Genomic DNA, 27,070 nt, shown 5'->3' with positions numbered 1-27,070 from the left:
GATTTCTAAACTGAAGGAAACACTTCACGGCATTTGCTTCAGAACTGCTAAAAATTCGTCGGGCAATAGACCACGCCGCTCGAACTGTCAACACGACTGGCACTGCTAAGAGTATCCTACGACTTCCACATCGCTGGTAACGGGTTATACACAACACTGGTGACTACTCTGAAGGTCAGTAAAACTTTGAAGCTCGTATCTATTGCTGTAAATAAATAGTTGCCACTATGAAAGTTCCAACCCTCGTATATGGACGAATCTTCTCGCTCGGTGTCTGCTACTGGAGTTGTATGACCCTGAACTACTACTTTACGAAGTTGAGAACACTGTTATTAGCAGTATGGAGAAACTGAAGAACAGTTTTGAACAACATCTTATGAAGATAAATATTAAAGGGACAAAGGCAGCAGTGATTGACGGGAAAAATGGAGAGAAATCATAAAAGAGGTAGTATTTTGGGACAAAGAATAACCAGTCAGTGGAGTTGCGAATACATGCAAATATCAATAGCAATGCCAAAGGAAACTTTTTTAATACAAAAAGGAAACTTTCAATGGATCTTCAGATTAGCAGGGAAGAAGTACCTCTCTACAGGAACAGAAGAGTGAACTGAGGAAACAAAGTAAAGAATAACGAGGTATTAAAAGGGTGAATGACGAAAGGTAGTTTGCTAACGTTAATCAGGTGTAGTGAAAGAAATTCTTTGGGATATCCGAAGAGAATATACTGCATAAAAAGAATGCTCTGGGGAAACTGAAACAGGGCAGAAGTTCAAAGAACGCAGAATATATCAGTTAATAGACTTCATTAGTATAAATTCGTCGTACTACTACAAAACTAAAAGGACCACAGGTAAGATGAAAACATGAAGATTTCTGAACTTAAAAGAATGAAGCTGTCCCTAGATCAGAAAGCGTAGTGCTGTTTGTGGCGATGACAGTAATTAGTTCCACAATCAGCGAATGAATCCCGTTCCTAGTCTTACTTTCTTATTCTGGGTCCGCGCGTGATGGGCAACGCCCAGCATCATTTCCTATTGGACGGGGTGGAAAGTCGAATTCTCCATTAGTCTTTGAACGGTGTGGATATTTTTGCGCTTGTTTTCGGTTTAAACATATTATCTACCGAGAATTTGTCCCATCTCGGTATTTGGCTAGATTGGTACGTGGAACGGCCTAAAAATTATAATCTAACTGGGCGATGCTTCAGATCGACAGTAGTCAGTCGCGTTAATTCTATTATCGGGACTGCTTTTATTCAAACTACGCAATTATATGAGCAGGTCTGTCGACCAACGGATCGATAAATTCGTTACTAATGTTCGTGGATAACTTCATCGAACTTGATTTTCATATCGATGACAAAGAGAGACATTTTTGAGCGCAACTACTGAGCGACATGCCAGTTCTTATATCTCATTTGGCCAGTTAACTTGAGAAAGTGATCATTAGGCCCTGTAGGAATTGTCTCGCGTACTTGAAGAGACGCAGTACGGCTTAAATTTCCTCGGACAGCCCGAATAGTACAAGCTCCCTTCCTTCTTTTCGTCAGTTCTTATCCGCCAAGGCTTAATGTGTGCTTCGAGCTCTGTTAGGCAGTCTTTATCGTTCACTATTCACTGGCACGAATTCGAATAACGTTCCCGTACAGAGACCGCCATTCACTGAGTCCTACACGCTAGTGTGACAGGCATCCCTTACAACACCCCTTAGATTTCACATACGGGCAGAGGGCGCCAGTTCAGTGACGTACTGCCACTCAGCTGAGGTGTGTCGAAATGAAATCCTCTTAGTCTACTTGTGCCGTCAATTTCTTTATTAAATGGTAATATTTTGTAAATATGGAATAATAATGACAAAGATCGCTTCCGAATAGATAGGAAATTTATTGTTTTCGCCTCTTCATATCGAAATCGTCATGAAATTTTAGATCAGCCTGATTTTGGCATACATTTGGGTGTAAAGCACATTGATCGAAATGATGAAATACTAGCGTTGTTTATAGAGGACGAAAGTTCCAGTACCACTGCGGCTGTTTCACATAGGTTTACAGTTGTTGTTGTTCTGAAAATGATTCTGGAAAGTGTGGAATGATGATTTAAACGGAGAGGGTTGGGTTGGGTTCTTTGGGGAAGGAGACCAGACATCGAGGTCATCGGTCTCATCGGATTAGGGGAGGACGGGGAAGGATGTCGGCCGTGCCCTTTCAAAGGAACCATCCCGGCATTTGCCTGGAGCGATTTAGGGAAATTACGGAAAACCTAAATCAGGATGGCCGGACGCAGGATTGAACCGTCGTCCTCCCGAATGCGAGTCCAATGTCTAACCACTGCGCCACCTCGCTCGGTTTAAACGGAGAAACAGTCCTCCCTGTCAGTTCCTTTTAAATACATGCATAAACATTATGAAATTATTGCACATCGCATCAGGCTTACGCCCGTCACTGACAGACGGAAGTGGAGTTATGGTATGGTGATGTATGACCACAGCTAGTGTTGGCTAACTCGTTTTTGTTGAAGGTAGCTTGTATAGATTTCAGTATTTAAATATCCTAAAGAAAAATTTGCAGAAAAGTGTTGATATCTTGGGTTTAGGCAAAGATTGCTACTTTCAGCAAGATAAGGACACTAAGTATACAGCGGAAATTGTTCGTCTGCGTGGTTTTACCATACTCCTCGTGTCCTCGAGTCTTCAGCACAGAGCGCAGACCTTATTCTGATTGAACGTCTGTGGAGTACGCTTTAAGGAATGCCCATAAAAAATTAAATACGGAGTGAGACATCTCTGAAACGATGCCTGCAACAAGAATGGCAAAATATTACCTCAAAGACTACCGAAAATCTTATTGATTCCGTGCCAAATAGGTTAAAAGGAGTGACACTTAGAAGAGGAATGCGTACGAAGTATTAACATTGTAATTATATTATGTTCATTGTATTTTTCTTTGTTCGTATGAGTACTTTTTCCCCCATTGTGCGAAGCCAGCAGACACAGAATTGTTATTTACTTTTTCCAGAAGGGTAGTTTAGTTAATTCTTTTATATTTACAGATTACGAAGGAAACCTCTTACTGTTAGTCTACTAATAACATCTCTTCAGTTCTAATAAATAAAGTTGTTTTGCATGACCAGCGGTATATGAATATATTTTTCCACGACTGTAGATTGTGCGCCGTCGAGTTCTCGGCTATCGAATTTATGTTCGATTACCTTTGATTCTCTAGAACAGAGTTCTCGGTTCTGCCGGACGTAGCCCTGGTGTCTTATAAATGTCCGCTTTCCTCATATATCTGAAGTATCAGGTAGCGGCAAGCTGCCGGCATGAGGCTTCGGCTAGCCAGCCAGGTATTGACATTTCGCAGTCCACCTATCCGACGTGGAATCTGCGCCGGCCGTCTGAATCCCAAGTTGACGAGTAGGCTTGTGGTGGGCTTCCATCTGTTTAAGTAGGCGCGGCTTTATTGTGGGGGGCCGGCATTGTGGCGGTGAAGCAGCGCGTGCCATCCGCCACCTCTTTGTTCAGAGGCCGGCTTCCGGCGCTCCGGCCAGCCCGCACTAATTTCTACTCGGAGCGACCCAGGTATCTGCGCCACGCGCCCGGCCGACGATCTAGCCTGAAAACCACCGTGTCTCAGCCATACTGCGCCAAACGTGTGACACACTATTGCGGATAATAGATACGCTAGATACTGGGTTCTTTAATTAAAGTGCAGTCCTGTGTGGGCTGTAATTATCGTATGCGGCGAAACCTGGTAGATAAGCTAAAGTACTGTGGTATGAATGGGACAGCGCTCAAATGGTTTAGATCATACCTAACTGGAAGTGTGCAGAAAGTTGAAATAAGCAGTTCACATAATATGCAAAAAATTGGTGATTTTTCAGACTGGGGTACAATCAAGAATTGGGCGCCGCAAGGTTCAGTCTTGGGTCCTCTGTTGTTCTTAATATATATTATATTCACCAAGATGCAAAGCTGGTACTTTTTGCCGATGATACAAGTATAGCTATCTGTTGTGTACATCGTTCCGCGTAGTCAGCGCGTACACAACTTTCCCACTAGAGCGCGCCCCGCTAAACACAACAGCGTAGGCGCAGGGCTCGTCCGTATCCGCACTACGAGATGGCGCTGCCTTAGAGACGGACCAAATTCTGCTTCCGCCGATCCGCGTATTAATAAGTAACGCAGCCAATGAGATTGCTGCTAACGTAGAACCTTTTCTCCTCGCGGATCACACTAGCGCAGTGATACCTGAACGCGCGAGGTATTAAACGAGTGTACAGACCTCCGATTAGACAGTCTGCATTTGTCTGCACCAGTCTGTACCAGTCTACATTAGTCTGTATCAGTCTATAGTCAAGTTTCAGCCTGCGCCTAATAAGATTACCATATTCCTGTACATAGCCATGAAGATAAATGAATAGACGCTTTGTCAAGTATCAGAGATATGTGAGAATACGATTAACGTACCAAGACCAAAGGAACTTCAGATTGTCAATTGTAAATAGCATCCAGAATGAAGTTACGTAATGTTTATGCTTTTTTATTATTTTAATAAATGTGTGTGAAAATTAATCAAGTTCTGTTTAAAGTTGGTCACCGTCAATCTGCTACTCTAAGCGTGCAAGTGGCATTTCTATCGTCTGACCTAACGGCAGAAGATAAACACGCCACGATAAGACCACGAGACATATTGCTGACACTCGCCTACTTCGTTAGAGTGACAAGTCAAATACTTGGATGGTGTGTGTACCGAAGGTCTTACAGGACGCACACCACACTATCACACCCCACAGACAAGAATTAACTGGTGAAATTGTAAACGATGTTTTCCAGAAAATCATTAAGTGGTTCTCTGCAAATGGGCTCTCATTGAACTTTGACAAAATGCAGTATATACAGTTCCTGACAGTAAATGGAATGATACCATTAATAAATATAGACTTTGATCAGAAATCGGTAGCTATGGTAGAATACTCAAAGTTTCTAGGTGTATGCACCGATGAGGGATTGAACTGGAAAAAACACACTGAAGATCTGCTGAATCTTATGCTGTTAGGTTCATTGCAAATTTAGGTGATATACAGCTCAGTAAATTAGCTTACCACGCCTATTTTCATTCTCTGCTTTCGTATGGCATCATATTCTGGGGTAACTCATCACTGAGTGAAAGTGTGTTCATTGCACAAAAGCGTGTAATCACAATAATTGCTGGAGCTCATCCAAGATCATCCTGCATACACTTCTTTAAAGAGCTAGAGATCTTCACTGTAGCCTCACAATATATATATTCACTTACGAAATTTGTTATTAACAATCCCAACGAATTGAAAAGTAATAGCAGTGTACATGGCTACAACACTAGGAGAAAGGATGATCTTCACTACTCAAGGTTAAATCTCACTTTGGCTCAGAAGGGGGTAAATTATGCTGCCACAAAAGTCTTTGGTCACTTACCTAATAGCATCAAAAGTCTGACAGATAGCCAGATAGCATTTAAAAGGAAATTAAAAGAATTTCTTAATGGCAACTCCTTCTACTCATTAGATGAATTTTTGTATATAGTAAGTGGGTAATTTCCCCAACCCCCACAAAAAAATTAAATATTAAGTGTTGTGTAATATTTTGTGTAATATAATATCTTGTACAGACACCTTTTATTAACCTTACACGTTCCACATCATTACGAAGTATCGTATTAATGATCTATGGAACAAGTTCTAATCTAATCTACTAATGTTAATGTGGAACCGATTTACGCTGGAAAGAATTAGTTCCAATAATGGCCAACAGGTGCAAATCTGGCACTGTACAGCATCATGCCGACATCTCCGGTATTCATATTGAACAAACTGTGTAAGCGGCGGCTAGTAATAAAATCATTGTTAGGCCTTTCTCCCTTGTTTGATCTTTTCTGCCCACGTCCCGTTCTTAATCCGTCAATATGGAAAATTTCTAAACGTCATTCTTGCATCACAGCGCCAAATTTGCACTTGGTGGCCAAAACTGGAACTACTTCTTTTCAGTGTAAATCGGTTCCGCGTTAAGGCATTAGAATATCTACCAAGTTCCGCTGCCGTGCGGTAATTACAGCCCACATTGATCCTCCGTGAGTAGCTGCACTTCAGTTGTAGTGGTGGTGGTTAGTGTTTAACGTCCCGTCGACAACGAGGTCATTAGAGACGGAGCGCAAGCTCGGGTTAGGGAAGGATTGGGAAGGAAATCGGCCGTGCCCTTTCTAAGGAACCATCCCGGCATTTGCCTGAAACGATTTAGGGAAATCACGGAAAACCTAAATCAGGATGGCCGGAGACGGGATTGAACCGTCGTCCTCCCGAATGCGAGTCCAGTGTGACTTCAGTTATAACCATCCGGTGGAAGCACATATGAGCCGGCCGGTGTGGCCGAGCGGTTCTAGGCCTTCAGTCTGGAACCGCGCCACAGCTACGGTCGCAGGTTCGAATCCTGCCTCGGACATGGATGTATGTGATGTTGTTAGGTTTAAGTAGTTCTAAGTTCTAGGGGACTGATGACCACAGATGTTAAGTCCCATAGTGCTCAGAGCCATTTGAACCATTTGAAGCACATATGGTCAGAGAGAATGGGAGTTCCTAAACATATAAGGGTTATCATAATTATTGGTAATAGCTGACAGGGGTGACAACATGCAATAATAATCTAAATTTTCATGCTTTCGGCATTTCACGTATTTATTTCCTTCTGTATACGCTGTTATAATATCGGCATTTGTAGCTATTGTCAAGTGATTCATTATTGTCCTTACATGGAATGTTCTAGTACATTTCAAGAACGTCATATTCACTATTTGACAATACTTGAAGTGTCATATTAATGCCAATTACATGGTGTGTTACTATACGAAGCGAAAGTGTCATTTAAGTTGTTAACACTTTTACACAAGAGACTTGGTTAACGTTATTGACAACCTACATGATACTTTCACTTTTTACTCTGATATACCCCTTAAGTAGCATTGAGACGGGATTAAACGCCAAGAATATGTTGGCCGATTCGCATCTGGGACAGGTGTTACTATAATCGTCCACTCTGCGTTTGTGTGCACAGAGTAATAAGGCTTCCTGAGAGATGAAAATGGTCTGTTGGACGAGGACTTTCATTTCATTTATTGCATTGTTTAAAAACAGGTATTGCGTTTCACAGTTTTCGTTGTAATAACATACATTGTTCCACATTACTAGCAGATAGTGTTTTCAGCAATGAACAAACAGATAATAATAATAATGAGCTACAACTTAAATTAATTAAAGGAAACGGAGACTGTTAATAAATAAGCATACGCAACCAAATCAGGACTTTAATCTTGGCCCGAATCTTTCACAATAAATGCTGTTACCATCTGAGTTATCCAATCAGGTGCAATAATGGTAGACCCGGAAATAGTCGGTCTAATTCCGTTCGTGGAGGAAGAATGCCGATAACACGAGGCGACGGGGGGTGGGGGTGGTGGCATCGTCTAGTTCATCATCACTGGTACTGCACCAGTGACGTGGGTTAAATTACGAACGTGTTCCCCGTCTCGCGTGTAATAAAGGTATGTGGCATGTCGATGGTTATACATTCGTCGGATGAAGACATTCAATGCGGCAGCTTTCTCTGTGCTGTTGGAGACTAACAGCCTATGTGTAGGCGGCACAATGGGTTTCACTCTCTCGTGTCTTTCACCCGTACCAACGCAAATACTGCACTGCCCAAGGACTCATCACAGTAATCTACGCTGTGCACATATACATCTGACACCGAGGTGAGACGGAGAGTTCCGCCTCAGAACTTCCCGCAAACACTAATGAAAACGGGTCGAAACTGGGAAAGACTGGCGGGCAGGCATCCATTCACCACAGTTTGAAATCTCATCGTCGGCGACAGCGCTGCAGCTATATTTTAATTGTCTATTTCTGTTAATTTAAGGCCATTGTTGGCATTCCCTGTAATCTGTTGTTGTCAATGGAGCTTCTTGAGGACCAGTGAGGTGCTGCATTGGATGCTCTGTAAGTGGCTTAAATACAAAGCGTACACAGAGAACAGAAGAATAGTAGTTTTTGTCTTTGTCTTGAAAATATCATTCATCGAGTCTCGCACTTCTAGCGCATGTGAGCACGATGCTTTTAGGCTGATCATCTGAAATGGTAAGGCAGCCGTATACACTTTTTGATCGAGAGTATCCGGACACCTATTAGTGGACACTGAGTGCTACTGACAAGGCATTTCAGGTCGATTCCGTATTCCTGGATTTCTGGAAGACTTTTGACACTGCGCCACACAAGCGGCTCGTAGTAAAATTGCGTGCTTGTGGAATATCGTCCCAGTTATGTGACTGGATTTGTGATTTCCTGTCAGAGGGGTCACATTTTGTAGTAATTGACGGAAAGTCATCGAGTAAAACAGAAGTGATTTCAGGCGTTCCGCAAGGTAGTGTTATAGGCCCTTTGCTGTTCCTTATCTATATAAACGATTTGGGAGACAATCCGGGCAGCCGTCTTCGGTTGTTTGCAGATGACGCTGTCGTTTATCGACTAATAAAGTCATCAGAAGATAAAAACAAACTGCAAAACGATTCAGAAAAAATATCTGAATGGTGCGAAAAGTGGCAGTTGACCCTAAAAAAAATGGCTCTGAGCACTATGGGACTTAACATCTATGGTCATCAGTCCCCTAGAACTTAGAACTGCTTAAACCGAACTAACCTAAGGACAGCACACAACACCCAGTCATCACGAGGCAGAGAAAATCCCTGACCCCGCCGGGAATCGAACCCAGGAACCCGGGCGTGGGAAGCGACAACGTTGACCCTCAATAACGGAAAGTGTGAGGTCATCTACATGAGTGTTAAAAGGAGCTCGTTAAACTTCGGTTACACTACAAATTAGTCTAATGTAAAAGCCGTAAATTCAACTAAATACCTAGGTATTACAATCACGAACAACTTAAATTGGAAGGAACACATAGGAAATGTTGTGGGGGAAGGCTAACCGAAGGCTGCGTTTTATTCGCAGGACTCTTAGAAATGCTACGGTCGCAGGTTCGAATCCTGCCTCGGGCGTGGATGTGTGTGCTGTCCTTAGGTTAGTTAGGTTTAAGTAGTTCTAAGTTCTAGGGGACTGATGACCACAGATGTTAAGTCCCATAGTGCTCAGGGCCATTTGAACCAACTCTTAGAAAATGTAACAGGCCTACTAAGGAGACCACCTACACTACGCTTGTCCGTCGTCTTTTAGAATACTGCTGCGCGGTATGGGATCCTTACCAGCCAGGACTGACGGAATACATCGAAAAAGTTCAAAGAAAGGGAGCACGTTTTGTATTATCGAGAAATATGGGAGAGAGTGTCACAGAAATGATACAGGATTTGGGCAGGAAATCATTAAAAGAAAGGCGTTTTTTGTTGCGAAGGAATCTTCTCACGAAATTCCAGTCACCAACTTTCTCCTCCGAATGCACAAATATTTTTTTGACACCGACCTACATAGGGCGGAACGATCACCACGATAAAATAAGGGAAATCAGAGCTCGTACGGAAAGATATAGGTGTTCATTCTTTCCGCGCGCTATACGAGAGTGGAATAATAGAGAATGGTGAAGGTGGTTCGATGAAACCTCTGCCAGGCGCACAAATGTGATTTGCAGAGTATCCCTGTAGATGTAGACATCAATATGGGGATGGCCTTAATTCTGCTGGAGACACTTTAATTGAGGTGTCTAATGTCTGTGGGGAAATGGCAGCTCACTTTTCCTCAACAGCTTAAGCCAAAGTAGGTAGCGATGTTGGACACAGCGGTCTGGAGCGAAGTCGACGTACTAACTTATCCCAAAGGTGTTTCATTGGATTCAGGTCAGAACTCTGGGCACGTGTCTTTCAGGAACGTTTCTGTCCACAAACTTTTGCCTCACAGAGATGGTTTATGACAGGTTGCATTGTCGCGCTGGTACAATCGTCGTCTCCGAACTGTTCCTCTGCTGTATGCAGTACACGATACTGTAAAACGCTTTCATATCCTTCCACATCTAGCATTTTATGAAGCGCAATATGGGGACCAGACGCTAACCGTGACAAACCCCTCCATACTGTAACAACTTCCCCGTACTTCACTGTTGGCAAGTAACATTCTCTACGCATTCGCCAAATCCCAACACTTCCATCGGATTGCCAGAGGACATAGCGTGATTCGTCACTCCAAATCACACGTTCCCAGTTATCCACTGTCCAGTGGCGTCACTTAGCATTGATTACAGAAACGTGTGGATTATGAGGAGCTGCGCGACCATTGCACCCCATGCTTTTCAGCTTACCTGTTGTTGTTGTGGTCTTCAGTCCTGAGACTGGTTTGATGCAGCTCTCCATGCTACTCTATCCTGTGCAAGCTTTTTCATCTCCCAGTACCTACTGCAACCTACATCCTTCTGAATCTGCTTAGTGTATTCATCTCTTGGTCTCCCTCTATGATTTTTACCCTCCACGCTGCCCTCCAATACTAAATTGGTGATCCCTTGATGCCTCAGAACATGTCCTACCAACCGATCCCTTCTTCTGGTCAAGTTGTGCCACAAACTTCTCTTCTCCCCAATCTTATTCAATACTTCCTCATTAGTTATGTGATCTACCCATCTAATCTTCAGTATTCTTCTGTAGCACCACATTTCGAAAGCTTCTATTCTCTTCTTGTCCAAACTATTTATCGTCCATGTTTCACTTCCATACATGGCTACACTCCATACGAATACTTTCAGAAATGACTTCCTGACACTTAAATCAATACTGGATGTTAACAAATTTCTCTTCTTCAGAAACGCTTTCCTTGCCATTGCCAGCCTACATTTTATATCCTCTCTACTTCGACCATCATCAGTTATTTTGCTCCCCAAATAGCAAAACTCCTTTACTACTTTAAGTGCCTCATTTCCTAATCTAATTCCCACAACATCACCCGACTTAATTAGACTACCTATGCAATGCTATTATGCTAGGTGGACTGCTGATAATACTTCAGAGCTCACAAGTGATTCCTTCCACTGATTTTTTACGACCATCCTCCGCATTGCTCGACGATTCTTCCCCTTCAGTACATTAGGCTTGCCTCGCCTTGGCTTAATTGTGGTTTTTCCTTCGCGTTTCCACTTCACAGTCACGTTACCGACAGTCGAGATGGGCAGGCTCAAATGGTTGAAATGGCTCTGAGCACTATGCGACTTAACTTCTGTGGTCATCAGTCGCCTAGAACTTAGAACTAATTAAACCTAACTAACCTAAGGACATCACACACATCCATACCCGAGGCAGGATTCGAACCTGCGTCCGCAGCGGTCGCTCGGTTCCAGACTGTAGCGCCTAGAACCGCACGTGGGCAGGCTCGGGAGGGTTGAAATATCACTAATGGATTTGTTACTGGGGTGATATCCAATGAGTAGTCCACGGTTGAAGTCACGGAGGTCTCGTGACCGACACATTATGCCATTACTGCCTCTGTGCTGGTAACAGAGTACACCTCGCTCCTTGTTGTACACTGGCTGGGCCGCCTTTCGTCACATCGATTGGTCATTTCCGCATTATATAGGGATGTCTGGGTTATTTTCGTCACTTGGTGTATAATAATAAAAGCATATAAAATCCAGGCTAGGGGCCCGCACCACAAAAAATTATAATGAAAAAGTATTTGTTTTTATAGTGTACAAAAGAGGTGCGCGTAATTACTTTGTAAGGGGGTATTCAGCTAATTTTTTCAGTGCACAGCTGATACGAATCATTCAAACCCGCGTTCGCTCTAGCCAAATTCACGGTGGCGCCCAGGCAAACGCACGGTCTTTGAGTTGTCAAAATCGCTAAGACTTTTAACAGGATGGGTAACGGAATTTGGCAGCCGTCTGTAAGGTACATTTCGTGGAGAGTCGATTTCTTCCAAATTAGAATCTGTAAGTTGTTTTTAATTGCTGTAAACAGAAGCTCTTGAAGCTTGGGATAACCATGCTCAGATATATCCATTCGTTATGGAGATATTTGTTAACATCGGGTATAGATTTAAGTGTCAGGAAGTCGTTTCTGAAAGTATTTGTATGGAGTGTAGCCGTGTATGGAAGTGAAACATGGACGATAAATAGTTTGGACAAGAAGAGAATAGACGCTTTCGAAATGTGGTGCTACAGAAGAATGTTGAAGATTAGATGGGTAGATCACGTAACTAATGAGGAGCTATTGAATAGAACTGGGGAGAAGAGGAGTTTGTGGCACAACTTAACTAGAAGAAGGGATCGGTTGGTAGGACATGTTCGGAGGCATCAATATATAATAAGTAACTTACGTGGATATTACATTCCTTTCATTATTTATGAGTGTGTGTCAAAAAATAATGCTTCCTGCGCCAAAAAAGAACATTTAACAATGGAGTTAGCCAACACTAGCGTTCAACATAGTCACCATGGATTTGTAAACATTTGCGCCATCGTTGAATCCAGGCATCAAAACCAGTTTGGGAAAATTCAGGGTTTTGCTTCTTGACCCTTGATTTTAAAAATCCAGGTGTCGCCGTCCATTGTGAAGTGTAACGCGTCTCTCTCTTCGAATCACTTCCTCAGGACGTCCTCGATTGGCATCTATGACAAAGCTAATGTTGTCTGCCAGCCGCTGCGCGGTTAATCTGCAACTTGTTCATGCAACGCCGCACATTATTGTTGTCCATTACAGCGTCCCGATAATTTTCTTCGTGGATCAGGTTGAAACAGCCTTAAAAACGTGGATCAAGAAGCAAAACCCTGAAGTTTTCCGAACTGTTTTTGATGCCTGGATTAACGATGGCGCAAATATGTACGAATGCTTGGTGACTACGTTGAACGGTGATGTTCTGTGGAGTACAATTCCGCTGTTATACTATCATTATTAAATTTTTCATGACACAGGAGGAATTACTTTTTGATCAACCCTCGTAGCATTTGGCTAACAAGGATGCATGCTTATACAAGAAACGTATAGGGATGCATATTCAAATACAGAGAGATGTAAACAAGCGGAATACATCGCTGGGGTCGGCAACGTCTATGTAAGACAACAAGTGTCTGGCACAGATGTTAGGTCGGTTACTGCTGCTACAATGGCAGGTTATCAAGACTTAAGTGAGTTTGAACGTGGTGTTATAGTCGGCGCACGAGCGATGGGACACACGCGAGGTAGCAATGAAGTGGGAATTTTTCCCTTACGATTATTTCGCGAGTGTACCGTGAATATCAGGAATTCGATAAAACATCACATCTCGGACATAGCTGCTGCCGGAAAAAGATCCTGCAAGAACGGGGCCAACGACGACTGGACAGAATATTTCAACGTGACAGAAGTGCAACCCTTCGCATATTGCTGCAGATTTCAGTGCTGGGCCATCAACAAGTGTCAGCGTGCGAAAAATTCAACGAAACATCATCGATATGGGCTTTCGGAGCCGAGGACCCACTCGTGTGCCCTTCATGACTGCAAGACACAAAGCTTTACGCCTCGCGTGGGCCCATCGACACTGATGTTGATGACCGGAAACATGTTGCCTGGTCGGACGAGTCTCGTTTCAGATTGTATCGAGCGGATGATCGTATACGGTTATGGAGACAACCTCATGAATCCATAGACTCTACATGTCAGCAGGGGACTGTTCAAGCTGATAGAGGCTCTGTAATGGTGTGGGGCGTGTGTAGTTGGAGGGTTATGGGACCCCTGATACGTCTAGATGCGACTCTGACAGGTGACACGTACGTAAGCATCCTGTCTGATCACCTGCATCCATTTATGTCCATTATGCATTCCGATGAACGTGGGCAATTCCAGGAGGACTATGCGACACCCCACACGTCCAGAATTGCTACAGAGTGGCTCCAGGAACACTCTTTTGAGTTTAGACATTTCTGCTGGCCACCAAACGCCCTAGACACGAACATTATGGAGGATATCGGGAATGCCTCGCAACGTGCTGTTCAGAAGAGATCTGCACCCCTCATACTCTTGCGGATTTATGGACTGCCCTGCAGGATTCATAATGTCAGTTCTCTCCAGCACTTCTTCAGACATTATTCGAGTCCATGTCACGCCGTGTTGCAGCACTTCTACGTGCTCGCGGGAGCCCTACACGATATTATGCTGGTGTACCAGTTTCTTTGGATCTTCGGTGTAGGTAGAATATGTTATTTTTAAACTTGAAATATTGATTTTTGCATAGAAAACATTTTGTTCTATTTAAAAATGTGTAGTCATTCACAGCGACGTTATAAACTGTGCTGAATCCCTAAATCATGAAATTGTTTCACTATTTTATCTCATCGATTCATTAACTTATAAATTTTTCAGTCAAATGGTGTGCAGTCTAATAATAAAGATTTAAGTGTTGCGTTATGGCTTTAATAGGAATATAAGTCTCAAACGCTATATTTGGGGTTTAATGACCGCCCCCTTACCTGAGAGCGGCAACGGCCTTGCCACAGTGGATACACCGGTTCCCGTGAGATCACCGAAGTTAAGCGCTCTTGGGCGTGGCCGGCACTTGGATGGGTGACCATCCAGCCGACATGCGCTGTTGCCATTTTTCGGGGTGCCCTGAGCCTCGTGATGTCAATTGAGGAGCTACTCGACCGAATAGTAGCGGCTCCGGTCAAAGGAAAACATCATAACGACCGGGAGAGCGGTGTGCTGACCACACACCCCTCCTACCCGCATCCTCAACGGAGGATGGTACGGCGGTCGGATGGTCCCGATGAGCCACTTGTGGCCCGAAGACGGGGTGCTTTTTTTTTTTTTTACTTGAGAGCGGTCAGTTCGTCTGACATCCATTCAGTGGGCCCGAGTGCGATTCCCGGCCTGAGTGTTGTGTTGTGCTCATCATCATCTACACACAAGTCGCCTTATGTGGCGTTAACTGAAGAGACTTGCAACTCACCCCCTCGGGTGGCGACTCGCGGCCGTCAGTGTCATACAATCACTTCATTTAATTTGCTGTTTAATAATCACAAAATTTCCTCTGGTAGGGCCCATTTCACATGTTCAGCCTAGATTTCTATAGATCATATGGTCCTGATCAGGACAACATATGTCTAGTATGACCAGCGAAGTGTCTGCGTTTCGTAACTACATGTTGTGTAGTATCTGAAGATCTTTAGTGTCGTACTCTATTTTTAACATTCACGTAGAAAAGAGCTGTCAAAGGTTAGCCGTTGTTTTCAAATTAGTGACAAATAGCGTTATTTCCATCGTAAGCGTAAGAGGATTCAGTGCCCTCACTCGGCTCGGTCGAGCAGTAAGCTAGAGAACGAAAGGACGCAGTGGGAGGGGGCTAAAACAGGTGGTCTGCCGTTCTTGCTACACGTTGTCCCGTAATCCCGTAGCTAAGGGAAAACAGGGCAGCCCGTCAGGTCTACTGAAGTGCAAGTGAAACGCGACAAGAGGAATAAGAGGCTTAGGGACGTGTCGCGGGTGGCGGACTGGCCATTTAGCACCGCTTCTGGTCAAAGCTAATTACTCCCCCTTCCAGAGCGGGTTACTTCGCGGAATTCCTCTTCATGCCAGCCCACGCTCCATCGCTCTCAAAGCCCGGCCAAACGAGCCTCGCCATCACACTGCGGTCTGGCTTCCCGCAAACTCTCCCCCCAGACGCTTTACGGAACTGTGCACCTGGCTTTCGTGCTTTCGTATGTACGTTGGACGTATCGTTACGAATGTTCTTACTAGAAATCAATAGTCTCGAACATTTCAAAAGTAATAGAAAACTGAAATTATGTCTGAATCTCTGCTATGGATTTATTTATCGATTGCCTTTTTGAAAGCTGAAGTTGTGCTTTTTTGTGTACATAGTTCCGCGTAGTCAGCGCGTACACAACTTTCCCACTAGAGCGCGCTCCGCTAAGCACAACAGCGCAGGCGCAGCGTTCGTCCGTCTCCGCACCACGAGATGGCGCTGTCTTAGAGACGGACCAAATTCTGCTTCCGCCGATCCGCGTATTAATATGTAACGCAGCCAATGAGATTGCTGCTAACGTAGAACCTTTTCTCCCCGCGGATCACACTCGCGCAGTGATACCTGAACGCTCGAGGTATTATAACGAGTGTACAGACCTCCGATTAGTCAGTCTGTATTAGTCTGCATTAGTCTATAGTCAAGTTTCAGTCTGCGCCTAATAAGATTATCATATTGCTGTACATAGCCATGAAGAGAAATGAATAGACACTTTGTCAAGTATCAGAGATATGTGAGAATAAGATTAACGTACCAAGACCAAAGGAACTTCACATTGTCAATTGTAAACAGCATCCAGAATCAATTTACGTAATGTCTATGTTTTTTACTATTTTAATAAATGTGTGAAAATTAATCAAGTTCTGTTTAAAGTTGGTCACCGTCAGTCTGCTACTATAAGCGTGCAAGTGGCATTTCTATCGTCTGACCTAACGGCAGAAGATAAACACACCACAATAAGACCACAAGACATATTGCTGACACTCGCCTACTTCGCTAGAGCGTCAAGTCAAATAATCTGATGGTGTGTGTACCGAAAGTCTTGCAGTACGCACACCACATGCTTGATATTACATATTTAAATTTTTCGTGAGTAACTGTGATCTTTTGACGAATTCCGCTGTATCGTTTAAGCGTGAGGCACATTTTAACAAATACTGACAAGGGAGACTCCCAATCACCTCCCCCCCCCCCTTCCCACAGGTTAAGTTGTAAGATGGCCCAGTGGATAGCCCGTCGAAAATTGAACACAGATCAAGCATAAAAAGAGGAAGCAGGTGCACTGAAATGTGATAAAAGATACAAATTATAAACAGTGAACGGTCCAAGCTCAAGATGTGTAACATCGAGTGAATTTCCGTAGTCACGGCGTTGGATTGCGGAGGGGGAGATGTGTGTTCAAATCTCCCTCCAGCCACTTTTTTTTTTTCAACAAAATTATGAACCGTCCGTCCTGTCACTGACACGTCTGTTCACTGTATTCAGATTTGTGTCTGTGTTGCGATGTAACGTCCGTTTGCAATAGCGAGGTGTAAGGAAGGGACCTCCTGACGTACGTACCTCCTATTTGTTCTACACAAGTACCACATGGTATTACTGTCAGGTTTCGTTTTGGAAGTCTTGACTCTTGAATTGCTTTGTTGTAACATAGTTCACACCAGTTTATTTGCTGTATTTCATTTCTATGAGAGGACTATGCGGCATCTCGCTGGCTCTCACTATTCATCACGTTTACTTGCGATGGTAATATATTCTTGCCACATGACTCACTGTCTATAATCAATATATAGTATGACAACTGCCAAAACTACAGAAGGAGAACAGACACGCCAGTCATAATTTGGGGAAAAAACGGGCACGAGGGAGATTTGAAAACCGATCTCCCGCTTTGCAGTTGAACATCATGGCCACACAACCACTTCTCCGCCGTTGTTGCACTTCGCTCGATGTTGCACGTCTTGAGTTCGGATCGTTTCCTGTTTATATTTTGCTTCATTTTTCACAGTTCAATACACCATATTTCTGTTTTCATGCTTGATCTGATGGGCTATCCATTGAGCCACCTTAGCACTAAATCTGAGGGGGAGATTCCCTTGTGAGTATGCCGAAATGCTTGTAGAAAATACGGTAGACTTTTTCCCAACCGCAGAGTACAAGAGCGGAACTCGTGCTTTCACTGAACGGCTTGAGACTGGTGCAGAAGCAGCAGTTATATATCATCTGAACGACAAACGAACAGAGTGTGGATGAAGTAGAAGGATTATTCTGTTAGTAGAACCTTGTCCTTCAACAAAGACACGCAGTATTTTGAGACCTATCGGTGTTCCACATACAATAACTGGCAGATACTGCATGTTCACTGTCTCTGCCCTTATCATGTACAACGGATTCAACACCTCCGGGAAAGAGATGGAGGTAGACGGTTGTAGTTTTACCGTTTGATAATTGCAAATGGCCATGTAATCCGATCACTAATTAAGCCACTTTCACTCAAGACGGTTTCAATAACACTCGGAACTCGTACCAGTCGTCCGACGGAAACCCATATGCCTTTGCGCAGATACATCTACAAGAATGCGTTTCTGTAAATGTGTGGTGTGGTATGACAGACATTCAGTGCTGGGCCTGCTGTGTTACCGTATCGTCTTAGAGACACACTCGTTATCTAGACTCATTTTTGAAAACGAGTTTCCAGCATTATTGGAAGATATTCATTTAGCTGCACGGATAAGTATGTTTTTCAAGCATAACGGGGCATCTGCACATTCCAATTGTCTGTTGACACATCACTTGAACCTAACATTCCCGAAAGACTGATCCGCAGAAGTGGTCACGTTTCTTGGCCAGTAAGGTCCCTGGTTCTTACCTCTTTAGATTTTTTTCCTGTGGGGATAGCTTAAAGGTGAAGTCTACCTATGACGCAAATGGTTTTGTAACATTTCTCGAATATTTTTGGCAGGTGATGATCCACAACATCCAGATACGTTACTACCAATTTCAATTAACAAATGGCTCTGAGCACTATGGGACTTAACATCTGATGCCATCAGTCCCCTAGAACTTAGAACTGCTTAAACCTAACTAACATAAGTACATCACACACATCCATGCCCGAGGCAGGATTCGAACCTGCGACCGTAGCAGTCGCGTGGTTCCGGACTGAAGTGCCTAGAACCGCTCCGCCACCGCGGCCGGCTTCAATTAACACAAATAATAATAATAATAATAATAATAATAATAGTCGTCGTCGTCTTCAGTATTAAGAAGATGGTTGCGTTACACTGTTTTAATAATGTCCACATTTGATCTTGTGCACAGTGTTCAGATTTTATGATACCAGATTCCAATTTTCAGTTTACGTTTTCGACCGTACACAGTATGTGACTCAAAGTCTTTTACGTTTTCACACAAATACCGTGATTGTAAACCTGTCTTTGTCAGATGATTATTTGTGATAATCGAAACTGATGGCAATAATAAACGTATTTTATAGCAGCTGATGATTGCACAATATCATTTTCGATTTTTCCGACAAACTTCCAAATAAATACAAAAATTAAATATGGTTACACCATACTTCCGTGTTCCTTCACAAATTACGTTTTTCTCGTGTATTGTGAAAGTAAATAAACACACAAAAATAGTGTAAGACAACAAAGAGAACAAAAATGTAGTCAACTGTAATACCGATATATGGCTAATTTCCATTGATAAATTCAAATGTCGCAAAACGGCAATAACACTGGTTTTCAGTATCGTATTTTATATTCTGCTGTTGGTTTACTTTCTTTTAAGGTTCTTGCATGTTTCTCATTACCTTTGGTTGATGTTACAGATAGGTACTAGGGAAATCATCCCTCATTCTTGTTTGTAGACCCTACAATGACGAAACACTAATTTGCCTTGCTCATCCATGAAAAAATTGTTTGGTAGCGTTCTCGCTTCCCGCGCCCGGGTTCCCGGGTTCGATTCCCGGCGGGGTCAGGGATTTTCTCTGCCTCGTGATGACTGGGTGTTGTGTGATGTCCTTAGGTTAGTTAGGTTGTGTAGTTCTAAGTTCCAGGGGACTGATAAGCATAGATGTTAAGTCCCATAGTGCTCAGAGCCATTTTTGAAAAAATGGTTTGAGTGGTAAAAACAGGCCCAGTTTTTATACCATGGGTGTTAACTTTCATTTGCCACAGATTGAAATTTGTCTGCCATTTTGCCGGCCGAAGTGGCCCTAGCGGTTCTAGGCGCTACGGTCTGGAACCGCGCGACCGCTACGGTCGCAGGTTAGAATCCTGCCTCGGGCATGGGTGTGAGTGATGTCCTTAGGTTGGTTAGGTTTAAGTAGTTCTAAGTCCTATGGGACTGATGACCTCAGAAGTTGAGTCCCATAGTGCTCAGAGCCATTTTTGTCTGCCATTTTTCCGCAGTATCAAGTGATGATTTGTTTCAACTGCAACTTTACAACCAAGAACCTAAATCATATTTTTTATGTCAAGATTTCGCGACAGTGAAGTTGTCGCTTGAAACTTCCGTACGCAATGGACGTAATAACAGTCAGAGCGTGGGGGAGTCTTCAGCAACTTCAGTCATTTCACAAAATTAGTTATTTTGTGAGCGCTTCATATTACGTGGGTGTTTTCAGCTCGTTACTAAATGCAAATAAGTAGGAGGCTGCGTTGATAGGAGCTGAAGGAGTCCAGGTTGCAATAATATGCGGTACGGCACACTGATAGGGAGAAGGATTATTATTCAAGAAACACATAGTACAATGAAAATCACTTATCTTCAGTAGTTTGTAGGACTGCAGCGGTGCCTATGAACTATGTTCTCAGGAACTAAGCCTGATGGGCACTCCTCAGAGAATCAATGCAAACAGAACTGGCTGAGGGCCGATTATGAAAGTGCGTCTGCCTAGGTTGAAATCTAGCTAACAAGGGGAGGCCGCCAATCGTGAAATTCAGATTCGATTCATACTGTGCATAGTAAAAGCTCATGGCCAGATGTGTAATGTGGCAAAGCACCAAGATGCACTTCTCAGCCGTTGTCGAGAAAATCGACAGTTAAAAGTAACCGTTGCGGTGAAGTACTCTCTACGATTAATAATTTTCAACAGCGTCGTGGCGCAGCGGTAAGCGCTCGGGTTTGTAATCCGAAGTCGCCGGATCGAATCTCGCACCATGCAACTTTTTTTTTAGTATTTGTTTTTTGCAACTCAGATATATATATATTTCCCGGTAATCAGTTGCAACAATTATGCATATAATTTGTCGTGGAAAAACTGGCGACTTCGAACATCATCATGTTTTCCGCAAACAAAGTTGTATTTCACAAATGTTATTAATTGTCTTCATAATGTTAACCACGTATAGTTAACGGAAGACGTAGAAACGATATTCCGAAACGAATACGTATAACATAAGTCAAACGTTCGAATTAGAAATGAGACCCCACGAACACAAATTCGCTGTGGGAGGTATGAAATATAAACTCCGTTACTCGCTCGTTACACTTGAAGGACAGATGTTGAATGGGCCGAAATGAGCCGCCGCATAACAGCGTAGTTGCCTGCTAACTTCGAAAGAAGGTAGATGCGGTCCCTAGCGCAACTTATAACATCGTCGAAAATCACTGCGGACGGGAGAGTTTTGGTACACCCTGTTAAAAAAACGGAAAAATGGAGGCGGTACAATTGGAGAGCGATCCGCCTTCACCAACATGCATAAGCAATTCATTAATAGTTTATATATATATTTGAGTTACAAAAAACTAATAATAAAAAAAATTGCATGGCGCGAGATTCGATCCGGCGACTTTCGGATTACGAATCCCAGCGCTTACCGCTGCGCCACGACGCTGTAGAGAACTACTAACCGTAGTGATTATTTCACCGCAACGGTTTCTTTTAACTGTCGATTTTCTCGACAACGGCTGAGAAGTGCACCTTGGTGCTTTGCCACATTACACATCTGGCCATGAGCTTTTACTATGCGCAGTATGAATCGAATCTGAATTTCACAATTGGCGGCCTCCCCTTGTAAGAAGTGAACGAGGCACACTCCAGTTCCACCGAGCTGCACAGCCCGCTAGAGTGCGCTGTGCTCGGCAGACGACGGGCTGCCAACCTTGCGTTGGCGCGGCGTTGTAGTGGTATCTGTGGCAATGATACTGCACTCAGAATTGTGTGGCAGCGATTCTCTTGCTGAGTGGAGCTACTCTTCGCACTATTACGGCACTCTTCAGTGTGTTGTAATCATTCGTATTAGTCACGAACGCAGAATTTGAGATGATTTAGATATTACATCGTGAAGTAGCAAAGTAGTGGTAATGGCTAATGTAAGTCGTAAGCAGAAGTGGCAAATGGTTCTGAAGTGATGATCCAACATCTATGAACAGTAACAGGCAGCTGAAGTGGATATGAAACTTCCTGAAAGACTAAGCAACGTGACGATGAACATTCGTGCTCTGCTACAATGTACAACGTGCAGAGTTCGTAACATTCATAGCAGAGAACGTTGCACCAGGCACTTGGTGCACACAGGAGAAAATTTAGTGTCATTAGCAGAGTTTCTAAGGTTTGAAGAAATGAATGGCATGAGGAAATGAATGGTATTAGAGTAGATGGGAGGACTACGTTTACAGTGTGAATAGTCGAGAATTATGGCTACATCTAGTCAGGAAGGGTATCGAGATGTGGAAGTGGAGGGTGGCATCATGTCTTGAAAATAAATGTGAGAGAGGATCAAAGAATTGATAGCAGTCTGTGGGGGAGGAGGAGATTAGTGTTTAACATCCCGTGGACGAGGTCATTTGAGACGGAGCAGAAGCTCGGATATGGAAAGGATGGGGAAGGAAATCGGCCGCGCCCTTTCAAAAAAACCATCCCAGCATTTGCCTTAAGTGATTTAGGAAAATCACGGAAAACCTAAAACAGGAAAACAGGACACGGGTTCGAACCGTCGTCCTCCGAATGAGAGTCCAATGTGCTAATCACTGCGCCACCTCGCTTGGTGACGGCAGTCTGATTCAGTTACGCATTGTCTTCACTGTGGTCTGCAGTCTTGTTGCTAACTTCCCATCCCAGAATCTCCACAGTATATCTCGCTTTTGTTTTCTTTGTTCATGTCCCCCCCTTCCTCTTTCCGCTCTCTTGCACGCCATAATGGGTCGTCACGAGAGCTTAAAATTAAAACAAGTGTCTGGGCCTGGAACTGAAACAGTGTGAAGGAGTCATGGAACACACTGGAATGACCGAATCAACACTTCAGCCTTCCTCTTATGTTTCTTGACGCTACATACGATCCCCTGTATGCTCAGCGTCATTTTTTTCCAATTTATGTACTTTCAGGCCTTGCGCATTCAGCCTTCTCAATAGTAATGTCAATTATGACGACAGGAAAGTAAGGACAACACAAGACCCAGCCCCCGAGCGGAGAACATCTCCGACCTGGCCGGGAATCGAACCCGGGCCCCTTCGCTTAGCCATCCGCCGCGCTGTTACCCAGGCGGACATTCAGCGTTATTTCGGTTCAGCTCATCTGATTTCCAAATATCAGTCGCGAATCACGCCAGCCAGGTCAGGTCCCGGTGGCATTCGATGTGGCTTGGGTTAACCCATTTGCCCTAGATCCCTGGCGTGTTTGTGTCAATTTCGGAATATCATTTCCTTTTCATAGATCTCTGATGATGAAGTCGGCTAATTCACTCCGTGTATTCCACGACCATTGTATCGGATTCCTCGGAATGCCTGATAGCCTTTGGAACCGCTTCATAATGAGATCCTTCCACATTTAATTACCACTTGCGCAACTGCACCATAGATTGCCTGCTTTTATGTCGAGACACCACCCGAGGATGGTTGGATGTTGAGCTATGATCCGTGTCTCATAGTTCAAATAGCCTGAAATAAAGTTACCTATAAGAAATTCTATTAGATTGAACAGAAGCATGTCATTTTCTTTATTAAAAATGTATAAATCTACTTTCAGTATGGAGTTTCTTACGGATCGTCCTGTGTATATTTAATTAGAGACGTAACTACTGAAGATGTTAAAAATATTTGAAAAAGGCCGATGTCATCTTCTTGGGTTATCAGCTGACATCGTCGCCTTGATGAAACGATAACATAATTTTCCTTCTTGTCATATTCAGAGGAAGTGTCCTTCTAATGACAACGATTAAGAAACTTATCATAATAATGAATCAAAGCGACGCTATTATTCAACTGATAAATAGAGGTGATTTCATCAGTTTGATTCGTCGAGAAAGCCTGAGTATCGCAAAAATCAGCGACATTTCTAAAGTAATGCAGTGTGACATCACCTGAACCATTGCTAGAGTTTGTGTTCCGCTGCTAGAGTATTCGCTCACACTTACTGATACTATGCGGGCTGCATGTTGGCCGCGACGCCCACAATATGCCTTTGACGTGCGCTGGAAGAGACCGTTGGAATTCGGTACGAATGGGATTCCAGTCCGCTTTGCTTGATCTCTGCCATGCCGCTCACAAAGCTCTCTAGCCACCGTGAACTAGAATCTAGCTCTGGTCTGGTCCGATTGTTTTCTGCTAAAGGACGCGGCATTGATGACACTGTCGTATCAGTACCTGAATTACCAACAACTGAGTGGATTATTTGCTATAGCTGTTTAGGGTCGTAAGTTTTATTACCGCCTCAGACGTTTTATAGTCAAATAAAACTTCGTACAATAAATGAACAGAATGTTGAGAGAAGTGAAGTAATATTTGGTCAGGCTTTTAGGCATCGTATCTGTAAATTTACGAAGGACAACAGCGCATAAAGCATGGATATTTGTGAAAATTTTGCTGTCTTTCATCTTTGAATTTCTGAAAGACCGAAATTCGTGTGCACGTTGGAATTGATGTCAAATTGATAAAAGCAACGGGCGTAAGCCAGCAGTGCAGCATGTACAAACCACATTGCAATAAAAGAAGAGTGATCAAACATAGCAGTACCAGATGTTCCTGACAGCTCAAAAATTTCAGGAAATGGCAAACAATCTGAATTTTATTGCAGGTCCGTTTCAACTATAGAATGGTCATCGTCAGTACTAAAAACAGTACAAAGGACAAAAATCAGTAACGTTACAAAAGACATAGCCCGTGGAACCAAAATGGTCGAAGTCTAATACAAAACTGAAAGCTGTGGCTTACACAAGACTGCAACGGCCTCTCATTTCGTCATATCCGAGCATTCACACCCTTTGTACGGGAATATCATTAATTACATCGGACCAAACCATTTTATCGCAAATAAATTACAAAAATCAATGGACATTTACTTTAGGTGTATAATACAGTGCAACTTTTTTTATGTATTTTAAATTTACGCAATGAGAGGCCGTTGCAGTCTTTCTTTGCAGTCACTGCTTCTTTGGTTCAAGCATTGCATCTGTATATATATATATATATATATATATATATATATATATATATATATATATATATATGGTTCAAATGGCTCTGAGCACTATGGGACTTAACTTCTGAGGTCATCAGTCCCCTAGAACTTAGAACTACTTAAACCTAACTAACCTAAGGACATCATACACATCCATGCCCGCGGCAGAATTCGAACCTGCGACCATAGCGGTCACGCGGTTCCAGACTGTAGCGCCTAGAACCTCTCGGCCACTCCGGCCGGCCACATATATATAAACAATTGTTGATCTTATTAACATATGTACAGGGCATGAAAGTAGCTTTGATTCCACACATTAATTCAGAGACTCGCGTAAAAGTCGCAATATAGAATGTAGCACGCTGGAAGGCAAGCAATCTCAGACTGTGTTAGAAACAAAATACTGACGTAATACGACGCGGAGCACTGCGCACACCGATTGATGCACAGTGTCTGAGAATGTGCTGAAGGTCTTCACCTCGCATTACAACGTTCGTATGTTATAACTGCGTGAAACACAGAACTTATGTGTGATTTCAGTGGCGTTCCTGGTATAACAAGAAAACGAGAGCACAAAAAAAAAAAAAGAAAACGGAAATGAGGACGTAGAAAACTTCGTACAGCACTAAAACGGGGGATAAAGAATAAAAATTATTGTCTTTTTCGAATTCATCATACCAACATCTGTAAAAATCGGATGTTTTTTCTTTATGTAAAAATTTCATTGTTGAACAGTTAAATTGGAGCCAATGACTGGAAATGATAATAACCGTAAAATAGGAATGTGCCTCCGGAGTGTTTAAAAATCGAACGCCTACATTAGAGAAGCTGAGAACATCCTGAGGATGTGTAATTGACCGAGGTGTCTTACTAAACCCATTTAGACCGATTACTGGTTAAAAAATGGTTCAAATGGCTCTGAGCACTATGGGACTCAACTGCTGAGGTCATTAGTCCCCTAGTACTTAGAACTAGTTAAACCTAACTAACCTAAGGACATCACACACATCCATGCCCGAGGCAGGATTCGAACCTGCGACCGTAGCGGTGTCGCGGTTCCAGACTGCAGCGCCAGAACCGCGCGGCCACTTCGGTCGGCGATTACTGGTTAATGTTCGTCACTCTGGCGCCCGTAGCTGATAGTGGTAATAGAGGAGGAAAGAGAGAGTATTCAACGAAGAGCGGAATGTTTCATCACTGGCTCATTTAGTCGGCTCAAGAGCGTCGTAGAGATGTTCCCTAAGTCCAGTAGCAGACGAACTTATTAATATGTGGGAAAGTTCGTGTCACCAGTTCCGAATTACAAACTTTTGGTAGTAACGGCAGAACTATAAACGTTACGAGCACCTGTAAAGACTTTTTATGAAATGCTTTGCAAAGTGGAGGAAGGCACATCATCGGTCAGCAGAGGCCGTTCTTTTACGGCGCCGTTACTGGAGACCGACAGCTGTGAGCGCAGTTCTTCGCAGACGTCATATGTGAGGCTGCCCCACTTAGGAGTTTTTCTCGGCCGCTCTTTCGCAGACATCTGAATAGGAAAACTCAGTCCACCGGAAGTTGTAGTTTTTCTACGTTTCTTGAAAAGTCCTCGGCCAGGCTCAGTGACTGAACGGCTGACACAACGTAAATTTCAGATTAGAGAAAATAAATATGTAGTCAACCACCAAAGAAGTGAAACCAGTGGCGTCAGCTCGCTGGCGTTTTTCAGAATGGCGCCTCGGCAGTTGGCAGGGCAGTGCCGGTACCGTTCATTAAAAGTGCCACGGCCAGTTAACCCCTTGTTCCGAACGTGAGAGGTTGTAAAAGGCATTCCGTGTTCAGTGACCTTTTCGTTTGAAAAGGCTGTTTTTTTTTGCTGTTTGAATACCTGCGATGAGACCGGTATTGTAAAGCAAGATGATTCGGCTACTAAGACCTGGATTTGTAACTGGAAGTACTGTGAATCCTTTCCTAATGGCTCCCTTGACAAAAATTACGTAAACAGTAAATCTGTGAAACACGTCATACAATGTTCATAAAGCGAGCAACGGAAACCGTGAGAAAGGACGTGGGGGTAAGGATCGAAATAAAAATGCAGTCGGTTGTTCGATTCGGATAAATTTGCAAACACAGGATCATCCTAATATTGATTATGTTTGTGTTACAACACACGTACGAA

At 43.3% G+C, this 27,070-nt stretch overlaps 1 protein-coding gene across 1 annotated transcript in view; it reads left to right on the top strand.

Moving 5' to 3' along the window:
- The window catches only part of LOC124721174 (dystrophin-like), a 949,029-nt gene that overhangs the window by 883,393 nt on the left and 38,566 nt on the right, over positions 1 to 27,070 (top strand). The gene's annotated exons all lie outside the window — the stretch shown is intronic.

The sequence above is a fragment of the Schistocerca piceifrons genome, chromosome X (genome assembly GCF_021461385.2).
Source record: "Schistocerca piceifrons isolate TAMUIC-IGC-003096 chromosome X, iqSchPice1.1, whole genome shotgun sequence".
Lineage (NCBI taxonomy): Eukaryota > Metazoa > Arthropoda > Insecta > Orthoptera > Acrididae > Schistocerca > Schistocerca piceifrons.
Note: the sequence above shows the minus strand (reverse complement) of the source record. Positions and strands in the feature narration are given on the sequence as shown.